Source organism: Chiloscyllium punctatum, chromosome 11 (assembly GCF_047496795.1).
Source record: "Chiloscyllium punctatum isolate Juve2018m chromosome 11, sChiPun1.3, whole genome shotgun sequence".
NCBI lineage: Eukaryota > Metazoa > Chordata > Chondrichthyes > Orectolobiformes > Hemiscylliidae > Chiloscyllium > Chiloscyllium punctatum.
The window spans coordinates 112466432-112478939 of record NC_092749.1 but is presented as its reverse complement, the minus strand read 5'-3'; positions in this window follow the sequence as shown (position 1 = coordinate 112478939).

Genomic DNA, 12508 nt, shown 5'->3' with positions numbered 1-12508 from the left:
GACCTAAGGGGCAACTTTTTCATGCAGAAGGTGGTGCGTGTATGGAATGAGCTGCCAGAGGATGTGGTGGAGGCTGGTACAATTGCATTATTTAAAAGGCATCCGAATGGGTATATGAACAGGAAGGATTTAGAGGGATATGAGCCAAGTGCTGGCAAATGGGACTAGATTAGGTTAGGATACCTGGTCGGCATGGACGAGTTGGACTGAAGGGTCTGTTTTCCATGCTGTACATCTCTATGACACTATGACTCCACACGCGTCAGATCTCAACACGGGGAACAATACAAGTGAGGAAAGCAGCTTGCTAAGGCTGAGCTCCAACTCGATGAATCCCCTGCCACTCCGTGTTTGCTGGGGTATCAACTTGACCTTGTGAAAATTGTTGCCTGGCTGATCAGAAAATGAAGTCAGTGGCTCTTGTCCTAAGAATGTTATGACTACATCACTAAGAATGAGATTTGCGTCTCTTTAAAATACATCAGACACAAGAAATAACAATTACATCAGCCAAAATTAAGTTAAATGAGAAAAGAATTAAACTTTAAGTGACCCTGGCTGCACTCTATACATCCCATTAATAATTCCTAATCTAATCAGTGGGGTAAAGACAATATTGCAGGAGAGACCAGGTACGGTGCCAACAAGCCCCAGTACACTGCAGCCTCTTTAGAACCTTTGTTGATTGTATATCTTTCATTCAGACTAGAAGAAGATTACCTCTTTTGTTATCTGACACTGCTAATGTCATGTCCTTGTAACAGATAGATTCTTTTCTTTGTAAATAACCCTCGTGTCACTGACAGAGGTCTCAGCAGGCAGTGCCTGGAAATAGACAGGCGTTAGTCATGTCAGGTGTACTGATGCAGTGTCACCATTGATAAATACACCACACATAGAGAGCTTGTCTTTTGCACAAACCCACACTTCCCCAGAAAATTCATCACGTCATCCGTTGACCTGATGCGGTCTTTATCAGCTGCCTATCTGTCACCGAAAGTACTGTGCTGTGATCTTGTGCCAATAGCCCCTCATAGGAATTACCTTATTCTGCACATTTTAGCATCTGTGTGACGGGGGTCCAATCAATGTTTGTACAGTTCAATCATCTTTTAACAGAAGTGTTGTATTTATCGAATGTCTGTTGATTGAGTTTATGCTTTAAAAGTTTTTTTTCCAATTGATAAAGCAAACCGTTGTGAATAAATAATGCAATTATTCCTGGTTTTAACAATGAAAACTGTCCAGTAAAGAATTCTTTTTGTTGTATTTGTCATATTTAATAATTCAGTGATTCAGAGCTGGCTCTTGCAGTGTCTATCAAGAGGATATGTTTCTCATTCTAAGCTTGCCAATGAAGAGAGGACAGATCACTTGTTAAGCCCTAATGAAATGAAATACTGAATAAAATCAAATATTGCAGATGCTGGATATCTGAAACAAATGCAGAGAATGCTGGAGAAACTCAGCAGGTCTGGCAGCATCTGTGGAGATACTTTGTTAACTGTTTCCCTCCCCATATATAACACTAATGTTGCAATCTGTTTTGTTACATAGCACTAGAATGTGGCATACCTGTAATGATATGCTTATGATGTCATCATGTTAGATTATCATAGCATGTGACCCCACGGCAAAATGGTTTCAGACTCCATCTTAACTAGAGTCACTTGAAACATGGCATGCTAACACTGTGTACCCTGCAGGCACTGAAGATCTGAAACTAAAACAGAAATTGTTGGAAAAATGAGAAGGACACAGAGCACTTTTCACTGTATCTCCCAAAATAAATGTGACACAACAACTGTTACCAGTAGCATGCAAAATCCTGTCTGCTGCATTAATGTCCTTGATCTGCCACCTCACCAGCTCAGGCCTACATGTGACTCTAGACCCATAGCAATTGGCTCACTCCTACATTCTTTCTGAAATGGTCTCACATGTCACACAGTTCAAAGGTAATTAAGGACAGACAATGGCCAGCAATGCTCACATTCCGTGAGAGAATAGCAAAGAAGTAAAAGTCATTACTGTGTTGTAGATGGTGTGATGGATATGAGAGGGTTAATCCATCAGCAAATCTAAAATTTCACTCATTCTGATCCATAAAACCACAATCAGGCAGGTTGGACAGATAACACTTCGACACATTGTCTTCATGGAGATCCATGTGTCTTACCTACAATGTGTTAGGATAAGTTAATCTGCCTCAGTATTAATGTCACATGTTTCTAAGTACAAGCACGTAACAAACTGCATCTTGATATAACAGCCTCTCCTGTGGTCCATCCGCTACCACAGATGTCTAAATTGCCCCTTAGACTGGCATAGGGAGTTGGCAGTCGGCAGCACTCCAACCTGACCATAGGCTCCAATGGCTGGTAGGTAAAAACAATGACTGCAGATGCTGGAAACCAGATTCTGGATTAGTGGTGCTGGAAGAGCACAGCAGATGGCTGGTACCCAGGCATGTCAACATATTCTAACAATATGCACCAACCAAACTCCCATTATCATGGGGGCAACAACCTGGGAATGGAATTAATTGGATAACCCGTTTTAAAAAAGCAACAGAGATAGGATGGGCCAAATGGCCTACTTTAGAGTTGTAACAGTCCATTGATTTTCTGCATTGCACTCTCACCACCAGCACTCAAGGGATAATAGACAGTAAACCATCTTCAGGTATTTCCAAACTGGCCCATCAATAAAAATACTTTCAGTTATGTAAAAGCAGGAATAGTTTTGTTGAATTAAGTGCCCTGCTATCTCTAATCAATAGCAGCTAAATATATAACCATGCCATTTCGCTGAAACTTCCCTCTGCGTTGAAGATATATGACTGTACGAAGTTGTTGACCTTTCTCATATCTTTGTACAGTTTAAACTGCTTGATGGTGTCCAAAATGACTTTCCCACACAACCATGGGAAGCTACCACACAGGTTATAAACTGGAATAAATACATTACAGTGTCCAAAATATTGAAAAGATAAGTTCCATGGGAAAACCAGTTTCAGAGAGACAGTGGTTAATATTTAACTACTGTATATACCAAAATACAGCAGCAACTGACTCACAAACTTGTTGGCACCAATCAAACTGTGGAAGGATGTTTGTAAAGAGAAGCTTTTTTGATACAAAGTGGTCCCATTGTTGGTGGTGAAGATTTCAGCTGCAGGTTAAGGGTACCTACAGATTTCTAACGATTTGAAATAAGTCTGCAATGTCACCGATTTGGGCAGGGAGTCTTTTCCATATGAGAATATTACACATGGAAAGAAACATGGTTGGTAGATTGGGGGAGTGCTGGCTTCAACTTATCTCCATCGGATTCCGGCCTCTTCCTAAATTCACAGCTTCATGATGCCTGATCCAGAAATGGCATCAGGAGTTACATGTCACACTCCAATTCTAAGATTGATTAACCCCTTCACACCCTGCAAGATGCTGAGCTATTACTGCGGCTCTCGATGGGGAGGATTTCATGCGGGATTGGGGCAAAGAATCTAAATGGCTGTTCATCGAGGGAGTTTTTTGATTGCTCCTTCTCTGGAAAAGATTTGTAGCTTGCTGCCAGACAGTATAGAGTAAAGGTAAAGTCACCACTCTCTCATCAGACAGAGAGAGAGAGAGAGAGAGGGGGACAACTGGGGGTGAGTTAACCGCAGGGTAACTGGGCCTCAGGTGAAGGGAGAGGATGAGAAGGAGAATCCTTCATGGTAACCTCAGCTGGTGATGGGAAATAAGCCCACGCTGTTAAGGACATGCAAATTAGGAGCGGGAGTAGGCCATTCAGCCCCTCCAGCCATTTAATATGATCATGTGATCACATCTCAGCTTCAACTCCACGTTCCTGCCCACTCTCCATAACCCGTCATCCCATTACTAATTAAAAATCCAACTATCTCCTCCTTAAATGTACTCAATGTCACAGCATCTACTGCACTGCATTCCACAGATTCACCACCCTATGAGAGAAATAATTCCTCCTCATCTCTGTTTTTAATCTGTCACTCCTTATCCTAACACTATGATGTCTCATTCTAGGTTCCCCCACAAGGGGAAACATTCCCTCTGCGTTGCCAGTCCTCTTTACCATCCTCAATTAGATCTTCTCTCATTCTTCTGAACTCCAGGGAGTATTGGCCTAAACTGCTCAATCTCTCTTCAAATGCCTCATCTCTGGAATTAATCCAGTGAACCTCCACCAAACTGCCTCCAATACAACTACATCTTTCCTTAAGTAAGGTACGGAAGTTGTATGCAATACCCAGGTGCGTGTTCTCATTAATGCCTTATACAGTTGCAACAATACTTCTCTACTTTTATTCTCAATTTGTTAATAATGGGAAATAAATGCCAAAGATCCATTTGCCTTCCTTATTAACTCTATACCTGCATACTTATTGGTCATCTCCAATAAATCCAATTGGGTATTCAGAAGAAATTTCTGCACCAAGTGAGAATATAGGACTCACTACTACATGGATTGGGTAGAGGGGGATAGTACTGATGCATTTAAGAGCTAATAGGCTCCACCTAATCTGATGAGATCATACAGTCTGGGTGTGAAGAATCGAGATTGAGATCCTGATTGGAGTTAGAAATATTATCCCTGGCTCCTGATTATCTTGGTAACTATGTCTAACCAGCCATGTAATTTGTACCTATTACAAACATGCAACAAAATCCATTTTGATGGTAGGACAGGTGCCTCTTCTTGTTAAGACCCGTGAGTACTTTGTCCTCTGCTCGCTGTTAATGCAGTAGAGAAAGGGAATTTGAGTGATATGGTGGCACAGGCTGGTATTGCTGGGCCAGTAATCCAGAACTCCAGGTTGATGCCAGGGGATGTAGGTTGGAATATCATCACAGCAGATGGTGAAACGTAAATTCATCAGGTGCGGGAGGAGCAGCCCTCCGAATGCTTGTGATCTCAAATAAACCTGTTGGACTATAACCTGGTGTTGTGTGACTTCTGTCCTTGTCCACCCCAGTCCAACACCGGCACCTCCACATCATAAAGATTGAAATAGCTGCTGTGATCCTCTGGGGACATACAGTGGAAAGTCCAGGGGTCCCAGATAAAACCCATTAAGCAAGCTGCAAGCAGCCAAAAACAGTGAGATCAAACAACTCAGTTGGATGTGAAGTTTGCATCCTGTTTACTTCGCACTTATTCGATAAGTTCCCAATTTCGGGAGATGAAAGATTGCCTGTGGAGTTTGCATCTGGGAAAGGCAGTAGACCGAGGAGAATTTAATTTAAATGTAATTGCTGTTGAGGAAACCAGACAACAACCAAACTACTGTGGACTCATGGTCATCTCCTGCACCTCAAAGATTCTGTGAAATGTTAAACTGCATACCTTAACTCCACCTATCTATATCACATTCTTCTTGTTAAATGTATCACCTGTGTTTGTGTGTGTATGTGTTTTATTATTTTAGTTTAGGAATTGGCAAGCAGTTAAATTTCCTTTTTTATCATTTCATAAATTCATATTTGGCTCACTCATTTTCTAGCGAGCTATATTGAATTGAATTGTGAGAGTTGCATGCTAAAATAAACTTGTTGCAACCAGTGGATTTGGATATAAGGAGGGGAGTCAATTCTCCCTCCGCACATGGTCATAACACATGCTCTTGCTGAAGGTTAGGGGTAACTCACATGTGACCCTTGTGGTTCATCAATATCCTATTTGCTTTGTTCCTATATTTCTACGCCATAATTCTGAAGAGAGCTAGGAAACCAGTGTTTAGCCTGCTTCCACACTGGAGGGATTTGATGATCCATAGGCCCAGGCCAATATTCTGTGTGCGTGAGTTCAATTCCCGTCACAAGATCTGATAAAATTTAAAGACATGAGTGAAATCTACAATGCAGCAATAGACCTGAAAAGATTGCAGTATAAATCTATTCACTCAAGTCCTTGAGGGAAGGAAATCCCATTGTCCTTACTCGGTCTGGCTTACATGTGACTACAGACCTATTGCGGCATGGTTGACTCTTACCTGCCCTCTGAAATGACCAAGAAAGCCAATCAGCTCAAGGAGCAATTAGGGATCAGTAACAAATACTGACTTTGCCAGTGACACTCATATCCTACACAAGAATGAAACCTTCTCAATCCAGGGAATGCATCCTAGTTTATGGAATCTCTCTTCCTATGTTAAAGCTTGGAGTCCAGGCATCACTCTGGCAAATTATACTGCACTTGGTTCTACATCTAATGTATTGTCCCCAACTTTCGGAATCAGAGAAGTTTAGAACACTCAAGATGTGGTTTGAACAGAAAAGCCAAATATACATGCAGCGTAAGGTGTGTGTGTGTGCACAAGCACAGATGTATAAGGATGACCACTTGAAAACATTAATTTAAAGAAAAAAGGGGTTTGCATTTATGTAGCACTTTGCACAACCCCCGCACGTCTTAAAATGCCTTACAAGCCAATGAAATATCTTTGGTGTGCAACCATTGTTAGGATGGAAGGAAGCAGACCTGGTCAAACATTCAGAGGGAGTTCAAATAGTTAAAACTGCTCACAACCAGCCACGGTTAAAAGTTAATTCTGAAATCGAAAGATTATAGCGGTGGACATTTCTGGTCCTGCTGTTAGGCAATTTCAAGGCGGGCGAGAGTCTATTTGTGAGGAACAACGAAAACCACTGCTCAGTGCACAGTCTGGCGGTGCGTGCTGTAATACTCTCACTATACCACAAATGGAATGACCTTTAAAACAATACAAAAAGCTAGTTTCAAAGCACTTCACTAAAGGCTAGAAGGTGAAGGTTCTAACCTCATTTGCTATGAGTATATTATCAGTGAAACCTCGAGAGTGTGTCTGAAGGAGCTGCAGTTGGCACACAGGCCCTCGCTGCTTGTAAAAACCACAGAAAGTTATTACTTTCTCACCTTCTTATATGACTCATAGTTCAAACCTGCTCTCCTTATGTATCACAGAGAAAATGAAGTTCAGAAAACTGGAAAAAAAAACGACAAGTGTTTTGACCTGAACTCTAAGAAACAGTGAATCACAAGGCTTACGTTTCGGTTTTCTACTGAGCAGAGCGTTCACTTGAAGATAATGCAAGTTAAGAAATATGTGACAGACACGGATCTTTTTTTTCAATAGAAACTTCACTCTCCTGTCACACACTCCCCTCCCCCCTCTCGATTCACAAATGTCCCCAACCCTTCTGCAGGCAGTCATTCACTCCTAATGTACACCAGCAATCGAGGGGTGGACTGGCCCTGGGGGTGGGGGGGAGGGGGGGGGAGCTGCAGAGGAGGTTCACTAGGTTAATTCCAGAGTTGAGAGGGTTGGCTTATGAGGAGAGATTTGGTAGACTGGGTCTATACTCATTGGAATTTAGAAGAATGATAATAGGAATCTTATAGAACCGTAAAAGTTTGAAGGAGTAGATAATATATATCTACTATAGTCTATATTATATAACCTATATATTATAGGGAGGTTGTTTCCACTGAAGGGTGAAACTGGAACTAGTGGACATACCCTCAAAATAAGAAGGAGTGGATTTAGCACTGAGTTGAGGAGGGACTTCTTCACCCAGAAAGTTGTGAATCTGTGGAATTCCCTGCCCAGTGAAACAGTTGAGGCGACCTCTTTGAATGTTTTTAAGGCAAAGATGGATGTTTGAACAGTAAAGGAATGAAGGGTTACGCGAGAGGACGGTTAAGTGGAGCTGAGTCCACGAAAAGATCAGCCATGGTCTTACTGAGTGGTGGAGCAGGCTCGAAGGGCCAGATGGCCTACTCCTGTGCCTAGCTGGTATGTTCTAACTGGTACCTCCACAAACAATGCTTAACGTGAACCAGTTGAACTGATGGAAGCTTTTTAACGATATGAGGTTTCACAGATAAACCCACCCAGATGCCCATTTGCAAAGAGGCTAATCTCAGGGCTCCCAAAGCAGCATTAAGGAGTGGGGTAGCTGGCTATTTTAATCCTCTCCTTGGCTCAGAGCACCAATCAATAGGCAGGGCCACAACCTTCTGACCCAACAAACACAAAGGATCATCCTTAGGATCTTCCATATCAGTTCCGTTGATTTTCTGGTGTTCCACGGAAATATATACAGTCTGAAAAATCAGACTTGGCCAATTTGCTTTCAAGATGCTACCCGGGAGTAGACTCTCTTGTCTATGAGTCAGCATCCTCTCTTCTGAGAATTTGAGTGCCCAATGCACACTGATAGTCCAGTACAGCAGAGCTGCACTGTTGGAGGAGTTAGCTTTCAGCTGGGACTCACAAATGAAACATTAAAGAAGGGAGCAGGAGTATGCCATTTGGCCCTTCTGTATGATCTCAGCTGGTCATTGAAATATCTCCATGCAGGCTGGTATTCTGTCACTAAGTCAGTCTTTATTTACACGTGCACAGTACCTGACGCTGACCCAGCTAGCTCAGAGCCAGCTCTCAGAGTGAACAGAACTCCTAACACTCCTGTTTCTATCTGTCAGCCAGGACTCCCTGATTGGGCCAGGTTTACAGCCCCAATCACGGAACTCATATTCTATAAAGTCGCCCTGCTGACCTCGTTCCAATCACTACAGTCATCTAAGTCAGTCATCATTCAGAGTGTTTTGGCTTCAACCACAATCTGTGGCTCCCCACTCTCTGGGTGAAGATATTCTTCCTCATCTCAGTCCTACATGGCCGACCCTGTATCCTTGCACTGTGACCCCTGGCTTTGTACAACCCTGTCATTGAGAATATCCATCGTGCTTTTCCCCTCTCTAGCTCTGTCAGAATTTTATAGATCTCTAGGAGATCCCCCCTCATTCTTCTGAAACAAACCCCCCTTCGGAAACTGATCCCAAGACACTGTTAAAGGAAGTGTTGTGGCATTTTCCCCAGAATCTTAGCCAACGTTTATCCCTCAATCAATGTCACTAGTCCAGATCACACAGTCATGATTTCCCTTGCTGTCTCTGGGATTTTGCTCTGCACCATGTGGTGGAAGCTGCATTCTCGTCACATGGAGGCGGTAACACTGTTCCAGTGGGACCTCATTGGTTACCGGGTTCTTTGAGAAATTCAAAGAATGTGCAAAAGGGGCTTTACAAACCTGGGCTCCTTTCAGGGTCTGATTTTCCAGACTGCACACTCACCCAATCACTTTTACCACTGGTGGGGCTGAGCGAAGGAAAATGGGGAAATTCTGGAAGAGGAGCTCTGAAACATTAGAAACATCTGAGGGCTGGCCCAGGGAGGGTCATGGGATGTGAGACGTTAACTCTGTTTTTCTCCCCACAGAGGCTGCCAGACCCTTACTGAGTTTCTCCAGCACATTCTGATTTTTTTGTTGTTATTCGTTTGTGAGACGTGGGTGTCACTGGCTGGGCCCAACATTTATTGCCCGCCCCAAGTTGCCCCTTGAGGAGGTGAGGGTTAGCTGCCTTCTTGAACCATTGCAGTTCACCTGCTGTAGGTAGACCCACAATGCCCTTAGGGAGGGAATTCCAGGATTTTGACCCAGTGACAGTGAAGGAACGGCGATATATTTCCAAGTCAGGATGGGGAGTGGCTTGGAGGGGAACTTGCAGGGGGTGGGGTTCCCATGTATCTGCTGTCCTTCCCTTTGTAGATGGAAGTGGTTGTGGGTTTGGAAAATGCTGCCTAAAGACCTTTGGTGAATATCTGCCGTGCATCTTGTAAATGGTACACACTGCTTACTGAGTGTCGGTGGTGGAGGGAATGGATGCTTGAGGACTCGTACCAATAAAGCAGCTGCTTTCTCCTAGATCGTGTCAAGCTTCTTGAACGTTGTTGGAGCTGCACTATCCCAGGCAAATGGGGAGTATTCCATTACACTCCTAACTTGTGCTTTGTAGATGGTGGATAGGTTTAGGGGAGTCGGGAGGTGAATTACTTGCCACGTAGTCCTAGTCTCTGACCTAATCTGGTAGCCACTGTATTTATGTGGTGAGTCCAGTTGAATTTCTGATCAATGGAAATGCCCAGGAAGTTGATAGGGGGGAAATCAGTAATAGGAACGTAATTGAAAGTCAAGGGACGCTGGTAAGATTGTCTGTTATTGGTGATGGTCATAGCCTGGTATTTGTGTGGCATGAATGTTACTTGCCACTTGTCAGCCCAAGCCTAGATATTGTCCAGATCTTGTTGCATTTGAACATGGACTGCTTCAGTATCTGAGGAGTCATGAATGGTGCTGAACATTGTGCAATTATCAGCAAACATTTCCACTTCGGACCTGATGATGAAGGGAAGGTCATTGATGAAGCAGCTGAAGATGGTTGGGCCTAGGCATTACCCTGAGGAACTCCTGCAGAGATGTCCTGGAGCTGAGATGACTAATCTCCAACAACGATCATATTCCTATATGACTCTAAACACCAGGGGGTTTTTCCCTGATACCCATTGATTCCAGTTTTGCCAGGGTCCTTGATGCCACACTCAGTCAAATGCAGCCTTGATGTCAAGGGCTGTCCCTTTCCCCTCCTCCCTGGAATTCAGCTCTCCTGTCTATGTTTGACCCAAGGCTGCAATGAGGTCAGGAGCTGAGTGGCCCTGGGGGAAGCCCAAACTGGGCATCATTGAGCAGGTTATTGCTGAGCAGGTGCTGCTGGATAGCCCTGTGGATCACACCTTCCATTACTTTACTGATGATGGAGAGTAGGCTGATTGGGCGGTAATTGGCCGGGTTGGATTTGTCCTGCTTTTTGTGTACAGACATACCTGGGCAGTTTTCCACATTGTCGGGTAGATGCTGTAACTGTACAGGAACAGCTTGGCGAGGGGAGCAGCACATTCTGGAGCACAGGTCTTCAGTACTGTTGCTGGAATGTTTTCTGGGCCCATAGCTTTTGCATCTCTACTGTGTCCATCCGTTTCTTGATCTCACGCGAAGTGAATCGAATCGGCTGGAGACTGGTATCTGTGACGCTGGGAACGACTCGAGGAGGCTGAGAGGGATCATCCACCCGGCACTTCTGGCTGAAGGTTGCTGTAAAAGCTTCAGCTTTATCTTTTGCGCTGATGTGCGGGGCTCTTCCGTCACTGAGGATGAGGATGCGTGTGGAACCTCCTCCTCCAGTGATTTGTTTAATTGTCTACATTCACGACTGTGGCAGGACTGCAGAGCTTAGGTCTGATCTGTTGCTTGTGGGATCACTTAGCTCTGTCTATCACTTACTGCTTATGCTGTTTGGTGGCTTCACCAGGTTGACACCTCACCTTCAGGTCTCCCTGATGCTGATCCTGACCTGCCCTCCTGTACTCTCATTGAACCAGGGTTGATCCCCAGGCTTGATGGTAATGGTTGAGTAGGGGATATGCTGGGCCATGAGGTTAAAGATTGTGCTGAAGGACACTTCTGCTGCTGTTAATGGCCCACAGCGGCTCATAGATGCCCAGTCTTGAGTTGCCATATCTGTTTGAAGTCTGTTCCATTTAGCACTGTGATAGAGCCACGCAACACGATAGCGGGTATTCTCAATGTGAAGGTGGGACCTTGTCTCCACAAGGACTGAACGGTGATCATGCTTACTGATACTGTCATGAACAGATACATTCTGCAGTTGGGCGATTGGTAAAGATGAGGTCAAGTATGTGTTTCCCTCTTGTTGGTTCCCTCACCATCTGCTGCAGACCCATGCGAGCAGATACATCCTTTAGCACCTGACCAGATCCATTTTGAACTGAGTGAACTTTTCCAATACTGTACATATTGTAATAAGATCACTCCCCTATTTAAGGTGCCCACTCTACTTGTAGTCTGCAGCAAGGGCTGTGCAAGCCTGGCACATAAGGTTTTTCTCTACCTCGATGCCAATATGAGGCAGTGGTGCCAACTGTGCCCTCCATGTGAGTACCTTGTATTGTAAGCTCCCTGTGCACTCATCGCCCTCCTGCCCATTTAGCTGGTGGTCAGCTTAAAGAGAGGAATTAAATAACAATGCAGAGCCCTGAGAGTTATTGCTGATTTTTCCCAGTCAGTTGCACCATTGTCTCTTGAATTAAAATGAGAATTGAAGGCTTTCACTATGTCAGTGCTGTACCACACGGTTCTACAGAGAAATTTCGAAACTTGCACAGCAGTGAGAACAAAGTCATTCCACATGTAAAGCGAGGAGAGAACGAGGGCACAGGAACTGGGTAAACTGCGGGGGAGATGTAATTGACACTCTTAAACATGTCTGTACTTCAGAAATATACTGCCACCTAGAGCAATGACTGTAGACTTGATACAAGAAATGAGATGAGAGGATTTTGTACTCAGTTGGAGGAGAGAGCTGGTAATTCAGCAGCCGTGTGTGAGATCGGTGAGGAAGTTGTGCTCAGGCAAAAGTCTTCAGTCCATTGGAAGGTTTGATTCGTTTGCATTATATTGATGCAAGGCCCACCTAACCCTCCCAGAGAGGTGTTAGAATGAAAAAACTGTAGAAACGTAGGATGGTTACAGCGCAGAGGAAGGTCATTCAGTCCTCTATATCTGTGGCGAGAACATTAGGATTT